The following is an 11,647-nucleotide window of genomic DNA, read 5'->3' on the forward strand; positions in this document are numbered from 1 at the left end:
CATGGATCTCTGGGTACACAGCACACCACGAGTGAAGTCACTGACTTAGAACTTTTCTAACACCTTATACTTTTAATTCATTAGGATTAAAATGAAAGAAAATCCCCACATATTTGTTAAAAAATGGTGCATAGCCTTACCTAATGACATGGGAGGCAGTGGTGGACCCCAGAACAATGTGTACACAGTCTTCTTATGATATACCCTGGAAACCTGTGGAAGTGGAAGATGGTGCAGAACAAAGAGGGAGATTTAAATGATAAAAAGAAATAGTGGAAAAAAGACAATATTTTACAAAATAACTTTATTATGAACTCAGTTATTCGTAGAAAAAAGTCACTTAAGAACCTTCTTCAGTTCATTGCAAAAAAAGCACTTAATATATGAGGTAAGACAAAATATAGAAAAACTAGCAGTAAATATACCTTACCTAGAAAACATTGTCAGTTCTCATTCATCTGGCCAGTGTGGGATTTATTTTAATTATTTATTTATTTATTTATTTATTTATTTATTTATTTATTTATTTATTTATTTTTGTCAGTTGAGGGACTTGGACTCTGTCTGACTTGAGCTCTTCAGATCAAGGCTACTGCTCTACTACTTGAGCCACATTACCATTTCTAGTTTTCTTAGTGGTTTATTGGAGAAAAAAGATCCATGAATTTTCCTGCCTGTGCTAGCTTTTAACTGCGATCCTCGGATATCAGCCTCCTGAGGAGCTAGGATTACAGACCTGAGCCTCTACCTCCTGGTTTAAGATTATTTTTATCTGACCCTTAAAGCAGCCATTTCAAAATTGTCTAACAATGCTGTGGCATTACTGAAGTATAAATATTATGACAAGTTGAAATCGAAGAAGCTAATTGTACCTGTCAAGACAGTCAGTGACAATTATTTCAAGTTATTGCTTCGACATATATCATCACTATTCAAATGTGTTCTTAATTTGACAAGATTTGAGTATAGACCGATTTTCCAAACTGACATTTCTACTGATGTGTTTCAGTAAGGCATGCTTTAGACAAAATCATTATACTGTATGGATTAAAATACAAAGTATCTTGTAAGTTTGGTTTTAGAATTCTAAATCATTGACTGAACTAGCTCTGTCATTATTTTTATGATTAATAGGAACCATTCTAGACAATGAATCAGATTTTCTCCAGCTAAGACACAGAATAATGTATATGACTTGGGTACCGAAAAACAAAGTAATATCATTTTTCCAATTACTTAACATTATTACTGTTAGTCCTGAAAATTCACCTCATAAAATGTTAGTAATAGAAATACTTAGCAATTTTGTGATGATACAGAGATATTTAAACCTATATAGTTTTAAGTTGTTTACCTCTTTGGGAAGTTTCCCATACTTGTTCTTTTTTAAATTAAAAGAAGATACTTGAAAACTTAAAAAAAAAAAGTAAGGTAGATGCCAATGTCTCATCCTGTAATCGTAAGCTGATAAGATCATGGTTGGAATCCAGCCGAAGAGGGAAAGCCAATGAGACCTTATCTCTAAGTAACCACCAAAAAGACAGAACAGGACCTGTGGTTGAAGTGGCAGAGCACTAGCCTTGAGCACAAAATGTCAGAGATAGTGTCCAGGGCCAAAGTTCAAGCCCTGAAAAAGTGCCCCCTCCCCAAACACAAAATCATACACAGGGCTGGGATTCAGCTTAGCAGCTTACCATGCATGAGTTTTGATCCCTAAAACAAGGAAAGTGAGGGATTGGGTGAGGGAAGAGAGAGGGAGGGAGAAAAGGAGAGGGAAACATAAGTGCATATAGAAAAGTGGGTAGCTCTGCATAATAAATGATATTCACTAGGTTACATGGTCAGGCAAACATTTTCTGTAAAGGAAGAGAGTAACTACCTCCATGCCTTGGGAGCTACATGATATTCTTTAAGTATTCCATTCTTCTGTGGCAGTGTCACAGGGGACATAGATAGAATGAATTCATTAAAACTTTACTAACATTCACTGAAACTTGAATTCTATTTTTATTTGAAATATGGCTAGTGTAACTGTGTGTCTGAATTTTTAATTTTATGTAATTTTGCTTACTGTAGGTATTGTCACTTACAGCTTTGTGGCTGGCTACTCAGCTGAGTAGAACAAGTTTGGCCTCTGATGAAGTCTTAGAGCACCTCCAATGTAATACAGGAATACAAGCCACGTAAGTCACTCAGCTTTTTGGTAGTCACAGTAAGAAACAGTAAAATAAGAAAATAAATAAAAACTACAATTAAAAACACCAAAGGAGCTATAATCAAAATTCAGCAAAATTTATCTAGTATTTAAAGCTTAATCCTCAGATTTCAGCATTCTGAATAGCTAGGATTACAAGTGTGAACTGCTCTCATGTGTTTGTTAGTTTTTAAAATACCAAGTCAGCATTGTTACTTACCTGGCAGGGGAGAGATCATGATCATGAAGGTGGTTTTCCGAGGGAAAGACTTATCTATTACATTCCAGATGTGCTGACTCCTGTGATATCCTCAAATGTGAGAAATTCGAGTGCATAATTTGTGATAGTGGAGGACTGTGTTAGTGCCCTACCGTGGATTACTAACGAGATAGATAGATAGATAGATGATAGATAGATAGATAGATAGATAGATAGATAGATAGATAGATAGATAGATAGATAGACAGACAGACAGACAGACAGATAGATAGATAGATAGATAGATAGATAGATAGATAGATAGATAGATAGATAGATAGATAGATAGATAGATAGATAGATAGATAGATAGATAGATAGATAGACAGACAGATAGATAGATAGATAGACAGCATTGTATTTTATATTGGCCTCATCTCCTTTCCTGCACTCAGCAGTCACTTGGTCCTAAGGACTACTGTAAAGGATGAAGTACTTCTAGGCCTACTTTGTAGTTGCTAGGAACTACAAGGAGTAGAGAAATCAGCTAGAACTCCCCATGAGAAAATAAATGAGGAAGTTGGGTGCAGGTGGCTTACAAATGTAATCCTAACTACTCAAAAGGCTGAGATCTGAGGATTGCAGTTCAAAGCCAGCCCAGGTACGAAAGCTCATGAGATTCTTATCCTCAATTAACCACCAGAAAACCAGAAGTTGGCTCTGGCTCAAGTGGTAGAGCACTTCATTTGTCCTGAAGAGGTCAGGGACAACACCTAGAGTTCAAGTCCCATGACTTACAAAAAATAAAAAAAGAAAACAAATGGGTGACCAGAGCCAAAGGCTCATACCTGTAATTGTAGCTAGTCAGAAGGCTGAGATCTGAGGATCAAGGTTCAACAGTAGCCTGGGCAGGAAAATCTATGAGATACTTATTTCCAATTAACTACTAAAAACCATAAGTGACAATGTAACTCAAAGCGGTAGAGCACTAGCCTTGAGCACAAAAGATCAGGGACAGGATCCAGGACCTGAGTTCAAGCTCCACAACCGACCAAAAAAAAAAAAAAAAAAGAAGATGAAAGAAGAAAAAGGAATGAGAAGCCACCTTAATGAAATAGCTAGGCAAGTAAAATATTCAGAATAACTCCTCCTTTCCTTTTCTTACTTCTATTCCTTCACATCCTTTCCCCGTCTATCCTCGAATTTAAACTCAGATTCTCATATTAGGTAGGTACTCTACCTGAAGAGCCATACACCTGCTTTTTTTTGCTTTAGTCATTTTTTTTTCTTTTTTATTTGGGTTGGGGGTGGGAGGTCCAGTCATGGGGCCTGAACTCTGGGTCTGGACGCTGTCCCTCCGATCTTCAGCTCAAAGCTAGCACTCTACCACTTGAGCCTCAGCGCCACTTCCGGCTCTTTTCTTTTTGCTTATGTGGTGCTGAGGAATCGAACACAGGAACTCAGGCATGCAATGCAAGCACTCTACCACTGAGCCACCTTCCCAGCCTTCATTTTTCTTCTGTTGCTTATGTGACTTGAATTCTGTGCCTGGGTGTTGTCCCTGAGCTCTTCAGCTCAAGTCCAGGGCTCTACTGTTTGAGCCACATTACCACTTCTCGTTTTCTAATGGTTTATTGGAGATAAGAGTCTCACTGTGCTGCCTGGGCGGGCTTTGATCTGTGATCTTCAGATCTCACCTCCAGCGTGGCTAAGATTACAGGTAAGAAACACCTGAGCCCAGCTCGACTTTAGCCATTTTTGCAGTAGTGTTTTATGTCTATGACCAGGCCAGCATGGACCACAATCCTTTTTACCTTTTCTGAGTAGATGAAATAAGAAATTCAATGCATTGGGTTCAGATATTGATTGAGATCCAATATTTTGAATGTTTCCAGGGGGAACATCAAATCATAATCCTCTATGTATCAGCCAAGACCCAGCAGAGAGCATTACAAATGTGAGCTCCCATCTCTGGCTCAAATTTCCGATGATTAAAACATCTGAACAAAGTTTTTTTTATTGTGAAAATATTGTACAGAGGGGTTTCAATTACATGGGCAAGAGAGTGAGTACATTTCTTATCAAGCATTGTAGCCTCCTAATTTGTTTACCCTTCCCATCCCTTCCCATCCTCCCTCCCCTGGCGCAGACAGGGTTCTGTTGGGACGACAGAGGACACCTAGGGGAGGAACCTGCAATAGGATGGGGAGATGGCAAACAGACAACTCACACACAAGAGGAGTGGATGCTGAGTGTGATTTAATGCAGAGGATAGAAAACTTTTATAACCAAAGTCTTCATGAGAGAGGGCAAAAGGTTATACAATCTTGATGCATGGCTTCATTTTTGGATGGTCACCAGCTGATCGCCTGATAGGCACTTGTTTCCGGCTTATCTCTAAGAAATACAACGATTACGATGTTTGTCACCAATTTACCATTACCTATCTTTACAGAGGCCTTAACTTTCCCAAATAGATCTTTCCTGTTTCTTCTTTAATGGTAAACCTCAAGGAGACCTGGATCTAGCAATTCTCTAGGTCTAGCAATTCTCTTAGTAAATAGCAGGAAATTCTTTCTCCTAAATAATTATCTCAGCAATTGCCATACATTCTTTCTGATCTAGCTGAGCCTACAGCTTCTTGTAAATCCCTTACAAACAATTCCTTCTGCTGAAGTGACTTTGTGAAACTCCTAATACTTTTATATTTACTTATAACTTGTCTACTAGCCTCCATAAGAGGGGTTTCAGGGTAGCACTTAACTATGGTGAGTTAGTCATATTTTTAAGACACTCATCAGATATTGGAGTCGTCAACACTCTTAAGAAAGAGCTTTGAATAAGGGAACGTTGACAATGAGCAAGTACAAAAAGCAGTAGAAGCAGTAAAAGATTAACAGGCACTCTTATGAGGGAAGACAGAAACACATCTTTTCCCAGGGGTTTGCCAGGCTTTTTCCAGGAGTAGGCCTCTTAGAAGCCCTATTCTCCGAGGTAGACTTCGGTGAAGTCCCAAAACTTGGAGATAGGTTTCTGTAAAGCCCCATTCTCTGAGGTAGACTTCGGTGAAGTCCCAAAACTCTGAGATAGGTCTCTGAAGCCCCTATCATGGTCTGATAGATTGTTTCCCATGCTAAGCAGACTCCACTGGAGTCGGTGTGGCCCTCCCCCCCACATACAATCCTCCCCCCCACATACAATCCTCCCCCCCCCAAAGTTGTAAAGTTCATTTTTGACATGACAACTTGTATTTCTCATTGTTGCAACAGGTCCACCTGTATCCATATTTAAATGAGTGGTTCTTCCCCTTCCCCTCCACAAATTATACCAACATCAAATACTGTGAAAGCATGGGTTATAGGGTGGGGGAGGGACATACAAAGCAACAAAGAAATAATCTTATAATTGCGTTAGAAACAAATGGATGACAGAAAAAAAACAGTTAAAATACATATATTAGGGTTCATTTTCCTAACATCACCTTATCTGATCTTTTCTGCTTGACTCATACATATACTAGATATTGCAAATAAGTGAAATCATGGGACCTATGTTTCTTTGGGCTTGGCTTACTTCACTTAATATAATTTTTTCCAAGTCTTTCCATTTCCTAACAAATAGGGTAATGTCATTCTTTCTGATGGAGGCAAAGAATTCCCTTGTGTAACTATACCACATTTTCTTGATACATTCATCTACTGAGGGGCATCTGGGTTGGTTCCAGATCTTAGCTATGGTAAATAATGCTGCAATAAACATAGTTGTGCTGGTAGCTTTAGTGTGCTCTTGTTTGTAAACATTTTGGTAAATGCCCAAAAGGGGGATTTTTGGGTCATAGGGGAGCTCTATATGGAGTCTTTGAGGAACCTCCATACTACTTTCCGAAGTGGTTGAACAAGTTTACAATCCGACCAACAATGAAGTAAGGTTCCCTTCAGTCCACATCCCCTCCAGCACCTGTTGTTATTAGAGTTCTTGATTTTTGCCATTCTAACTGGGGTGAGGTGGTATCTCAATGTTGTTTCGGTTTGCATTTCTTTTATGGCTAGGGAGGTTGAGCATTTCTTCATGTGTCTATTGGACATCCTTCTTTCTACTTCAGAGAAGTTTCTCTTTAAGTCATTAGCCCACTTATTTTTTGGACAGTTGTTTCATTGAGGATTTGTTCTTGGGGGATTTAATTTCTTGAGTTCCAAGTATAGTTTAGATATGAGAACCTTGTCCGTTGTATGGCTAGTGAAGATCTTCTCCCAATCCGTGGGCTTTCTATTGATCTTGCTAGCTATGTCCTTTGCATGCAGAAGGTCTGCAACTTCATGCAATCCCATTTGTCCAACCTTTTTTGATTTATATTGTTTCCGGGTCTCTACCAAGAAAATTTCGGCTTGTGCCAAGGAGAACTAGGGGTTCTCCTATTCCATCTTGTAATGTTTTCAGAGTGTCTGCTTTGACCCCATGGTCTGACCATTTGGAGTTCATTCTGATGCAGGGTGATATATAAGGATCTAGTTTTAGTTTTCTACAAGTAGTTAACCAATTTTGCCAGCACCATTTACTGAAGAGGCTGTCTTTCTTCCATTCTATTTTTTTAGCTCCCTTACCAAATACTAGATGGCTATAGGACTGTAGGTTCATTTCTGGGTTTTCAATTCTATTCCATTGGTCCTGAGGTCTGTTCTTTTGCCAGTACCAAGCTGTTTTGATTACTATGGCTTTATATTAGAGTTTGAAATTTGGTATTGATATTTCTCCAGCAGTGTTCTTTCCATTGAGGAGCGTTTTTGGTATTCGGGGCATTTAATTGTTCCATATGAATTTTTGGATTGCCTCATCTATTTCCTTGAAGAATGAGGTATTTTTGATAGGTATCGCATTGAATGTTTAGATAGCCTTGGGGAGTTTTGCCATTTTCACGTTGTTAATCTTGCCAATCCAGGAGCATGGGAGTTTTTCCCATTTTCTAAGTTCTGTTTTGATTTCCTTTCTCAAGTTTTTAAAGTTTTCATCATAGAGGCCCTACACTTCTTTGGTTAAGTTAATTCCTAGGTATTTTATTTTTTGAGGGGCTATTACAAATGGAGTTGCTTTCCTAATTTCAGCCCCACTTTTCTCCTTGTTGGCATACAGAAAAGCCATTGATTTTTGAGGGTTAATTTTATACGCTGCTACTTTGCCAAAGTTTTGAATCAGCTTGAGTAATTTAGGAGTGGAGTCTATGAGATTCTTAAGTACAAGATCATGTCATCTGCAAAGAGGGAGACTTTTATTTCTTCTTTCCCTATTTGGATCCCCTTTATGTGTGCATCTTGTCTGATTGCTGTAGCTAGGCATTCTAATACTAAGTTGAAGAGAAGTGGAAAGAGTGGACATCCTTGTCTTGTTCCTGAGTTAAGAGGAAATGGCTTTGGTTTTTCACCATTAAGTATAATGCTGGCTGTAGGTTGGTCATATATAGCCTTTTATGTATTGAGGAATGTTCCATGGATTCCAAAATCATAAAATGGTGTTTGATCTTGTTGAATGATTTTTCTGCATCTATTGAGATAACCATGTGGTTCTTATTCTTGCTGCTGTTGATGTGATGAATAATATTAATTTATTTGCTTATTGCTTATATTGCATCCCTGAAATGAATCCTGTTTGATCATGGTGTATGATTTTTTGGATGAATTGTTGAAGTTGATTGGCCAAAATTTTGTTGAGAAGTTTTGCATCAATGTTCATCAAAGAAATGGTTCTATAGTTCTCTTTCTTTGATGAGTCCCTGCCTCGTTTTTGGATGAGGGTTATGATGGCTTCATAGAATGTGTTCGGTAGTGAATTTTCTCTTTTAATTTCATTGAAGAGTTGGAGGAGTATTGGTGCTTTCAAGGCCTTGTAGAATTCCCTTTAAAACCATCTGGTCCTGGACTTTTCTTAGCTGGGAGGTCTCATAGCTGTTTCTATTTCAATGCTTGATATGGGCATTTTAAGATGGTTTATCTCGTCTTGGTTTAGTTTTGGCATATCAATATTTGCTAGGAAAAGGTCCATTTTTGCCAAGTTCTCAAACTTATTAGCATAACGTTTTGAGAAATATTCCCTTAAAGTGTTCTGTACCTTGGTTGTTTCTGTGGTGATGTTTCCATTCTCCTCTCTGAGTTTATTCTCTTCTTTTTCTGATAAGATTGGCTAAGGGTCTGTCAATTTTGTTAAATTTTTCGAAGAACCAACTCTTTGTTTTGTTGATTCTTCCTATAGCTTTTTGGATTCTAATTCATTTAATTCTGATTTAATTTTAATTATTTCTTTCCGTCTACTGGATTAGGGTTTATTTTGCTGCTCTTTTTCAAGGATGTTTAGGTGTGTCAATAAATTGTTGCTTTCAGATCTCTCCAGTTTGTTGATGTAGGAGCTCAGAGCTATAAACTTGCCTCTGATTACTGCCTTTGCTATGTCCCAGAGGAGCTGGTAATTTGTGTGTTCATTTTTGTTGAATAGCATGAACATTTGAATTTCCTTTCTAATCTCTTCTATGACCCACTCGTGATTCAGCAGTGTGTTGTTCAACCTCCATGTGTTACCGGACTTTCCTTGGTGGCTTTTGGTGGTGAATTCTAATTTTATTCCCTTGTGGTCTGAAAGAATGCAAGGTATAACTTCAATGTTTCTGAATTTGGACAAAGAAGAGAATGTTAGACAGGTACATTGAAGGGAAGTATAGGAATCTCTGTGATTCAGGTATGGCCATTGCAGTTGCCATCACCACTGCTGCCGCCTCTGCGGTAGCTGCTGGCAAGTGCTCAGGGCTGTCTCCTTGCCTGTATTTTCTCTCTCTGGCCTCTTTGTCCTGTGAAGGCACACTTGGTGTGATTCTCTGGCTTAGGACTGTTCACTGGAACTCTATAACTGCTTTCTATGGGAGAGCTTCTATAGCCTCCAGCTTCTCATCCGCCATCTTCCCGGAACTCCCTGAACAAAGTTTTAATAATTTCAAATGTTGAATTTGGGGACAATGGGTGCTCTTACCTGCATAGTTTCAAATTGCACCAAAATCCTAAATATTAACTTTTGATTTCCAAGAGTATATTAAATAGGCAGATAAACTTTAAAAAGCAATTAACTAAAGAAAAACCTAAACAGAATACATCCTTACCATTGTACTTTGGACTTAATACGTTGCCAATCATTGCTTGCATCATAGTTGTTTGTCTGGGTAGTGTATTCCATACACAGATCATGCCACCCCCAAGGTTGAGGGCTAAGCATCCTATATCCACAGGAGTGAAAGCCAGACTGTAAGCAAACACACCAAAGGAAGGTATGTTCCAGCAGCATTGTAGATGGCAATGTCCAAACATATGACCTGAAGTTTTAGGGCAGCTTGAATAGAGCTTTTTCCTGAGGAATAATACTCTATTAAGGCATACCACTTCTTCTGGGTTTATCACTTCTTAATTGGAGACAAATCACATGGACTTTCCTGCTTGGGCTGGCCTGAAATCATGTTCCTCAGTTCTCAGCCTCCTAAGCAGCAAGGATTATAGGCATGAGCTACCAATGTCTAAATTAATTATTCCTTTAATAAAAATCAAAATGGCTACAGTATGGTTTAGCAGAGAGCTTGAATCCTTTTCTGAGCCTTAGAAATTTTCTGACTAGAAGCAGAATAACAAACTAACATGTGGGAAACAATCTACCATATTAAACCATTTTTCTGAAGAGTATCTGGCTCATCCGTTTGGCTCTTGTCCTGCTATTCTAATGGGGACTTATCTGCCTGGGCTGGATTCAAAACACAATCCTTACATCTCAGACTCCTGAGTAAGATTATAGGCATGAGTCACCTATACCTGGCACCATCCACATTTCTGTACAAGCGAATAAGCTCAGTGATATACTGTCCACCTCTTTAACCAAAAGTAGGTAAGAAACCAAAAGTGAATTTGAAATTCAGTTGAATATGAGTCTATATTCTTAACAACTGTGTTGTAAATTATTTGATCTTTGCACGTCTCTTAGTAGATATAGACACATGTGTCGGGTCTTCGTCCATCCCATGAAAGACTGACGGGGTCCGGGGAAAGGTAAGTGCAGCTGCTCGCCCGTTCCTCAGCCTCCCTTGGCCCAGGAGACAATCAGATGCAGTGGGGAGTCAAGTCAAGCAGGAACTCATTTATTAACATGGAGCATGCCCTTTTTAAAGAAAAAGACTGTGTGGAAGGGGAGGAAATGGAACCAACTAATCACTGTAAAGGCCATTCCTTCTATGCACCTAAGCTTCCATGAGTTGTTTACACACTGAACATAAACAATTCTGGCTCAGCCCACTCAACTTCCTCTCAGGTCCATCTTTGCTGCCTGTGTTCCCACACACATGTCATCATTTTTCTATTTCAAATGGTCCATGAGAGATAGCTGGGCATGGTATGCTAAGACTGTAATTCTATCACTTGGAAGGCTGAAGCAGAAGGAAAGTAAGTTCAAGGCCATCTTGGCTATGTAGTGAGATGCCATTTCAGAAGGGCAGAAAGTAAATAGTTCCTGACTATATAAGCCTCGGCAATTAATTTCCCATCTTCTGTGTCTACAAAGAGAAGCCTAAGACTCTCCAAGGCCAAACAGAAAACATGAGCCAATGACTAACACAAAAACAACTGGATACCAGCTGTGTCAACTCATTTTGGGCCAATAGAGTGTCACCCAAAGGCACTCTTGAACAGTTGGGTCTATGTCCCTTCCTCTTCTCTACAGAAAGGGTCATTTCAAAATCATCATTCCTAGAAATTAAAAGACATAAGTGATATTAGGATTTCCATTCCTGCATATTTACCAGTCAGTGGACATTTAATACATTGACAACTATAAAATTAAGTGACTAGCAAGTGGAACATGGTACCTGAAGACACTAATAGTTCATAGTATATGGTCTGTGAATTAGAGCTTATTAAATTTGCTACCATAGCTGCAGCAAGTGCAGTAACAGTTGGGGGAGGGCAGCAACAACCTTGGCTCCAGCCTCTTGACCTCCGGAGTGCATCATGGAACATAGCAGCCCTTCACAAAGGCCAGGAGAGAAAGAGGCTGCCATGGAATGCTAGGATCATGCCTCTGGTGTGGCATGAGACCATCATCTCACTTCTGCTTCCTGGCTAGGTAAGTAGAGGCCGCATACCTGTGTCACCTCACTCCTGCTTCCAGTCTGGGGGAGGTAGAGGGAGCCCGTGTGCCCTTGTCACCTCACTCATGCTTCTGTTCTGGGTGGGTAGGAGCCG

General features: G+C 39.2%; 1 non-coding gene across 1 annotated transcript; it reads left to right on the forward strand.

Moving 5' to 3' along the window:
• The first annotated feature begins 2,406 nt into the window (after positions 1-2,406).
• LOC138820375 (U1 spliceosomal RNA) lies at positions 2,407-2,567 on the forward strand. The gene has a single exon (XR_011369853.1). It is a non-coding gene; the product is annotated as a U1 spliceosomal RNA (small nuclear RNA).
• Positions 2,568-11,647: the final 9,080 nt, after the last annotated feature.

This window comes from Dipodomys merriami, unplaced genomic scaffold (assembly GCF_024711535.1).
Source record: "Dipodomys merriami isolate MVZ:Mamm:240054 unplaced genomic scaffold, mDipMer1.0.p SCAF_87, whole genome shotgun sequence".
Lineage (NCBI taxonomy): Eukaryota > Metazoa > Chordata > Mammalia > Rodentia > Heteromyidae > Dipodomys > Dipodomys merriami.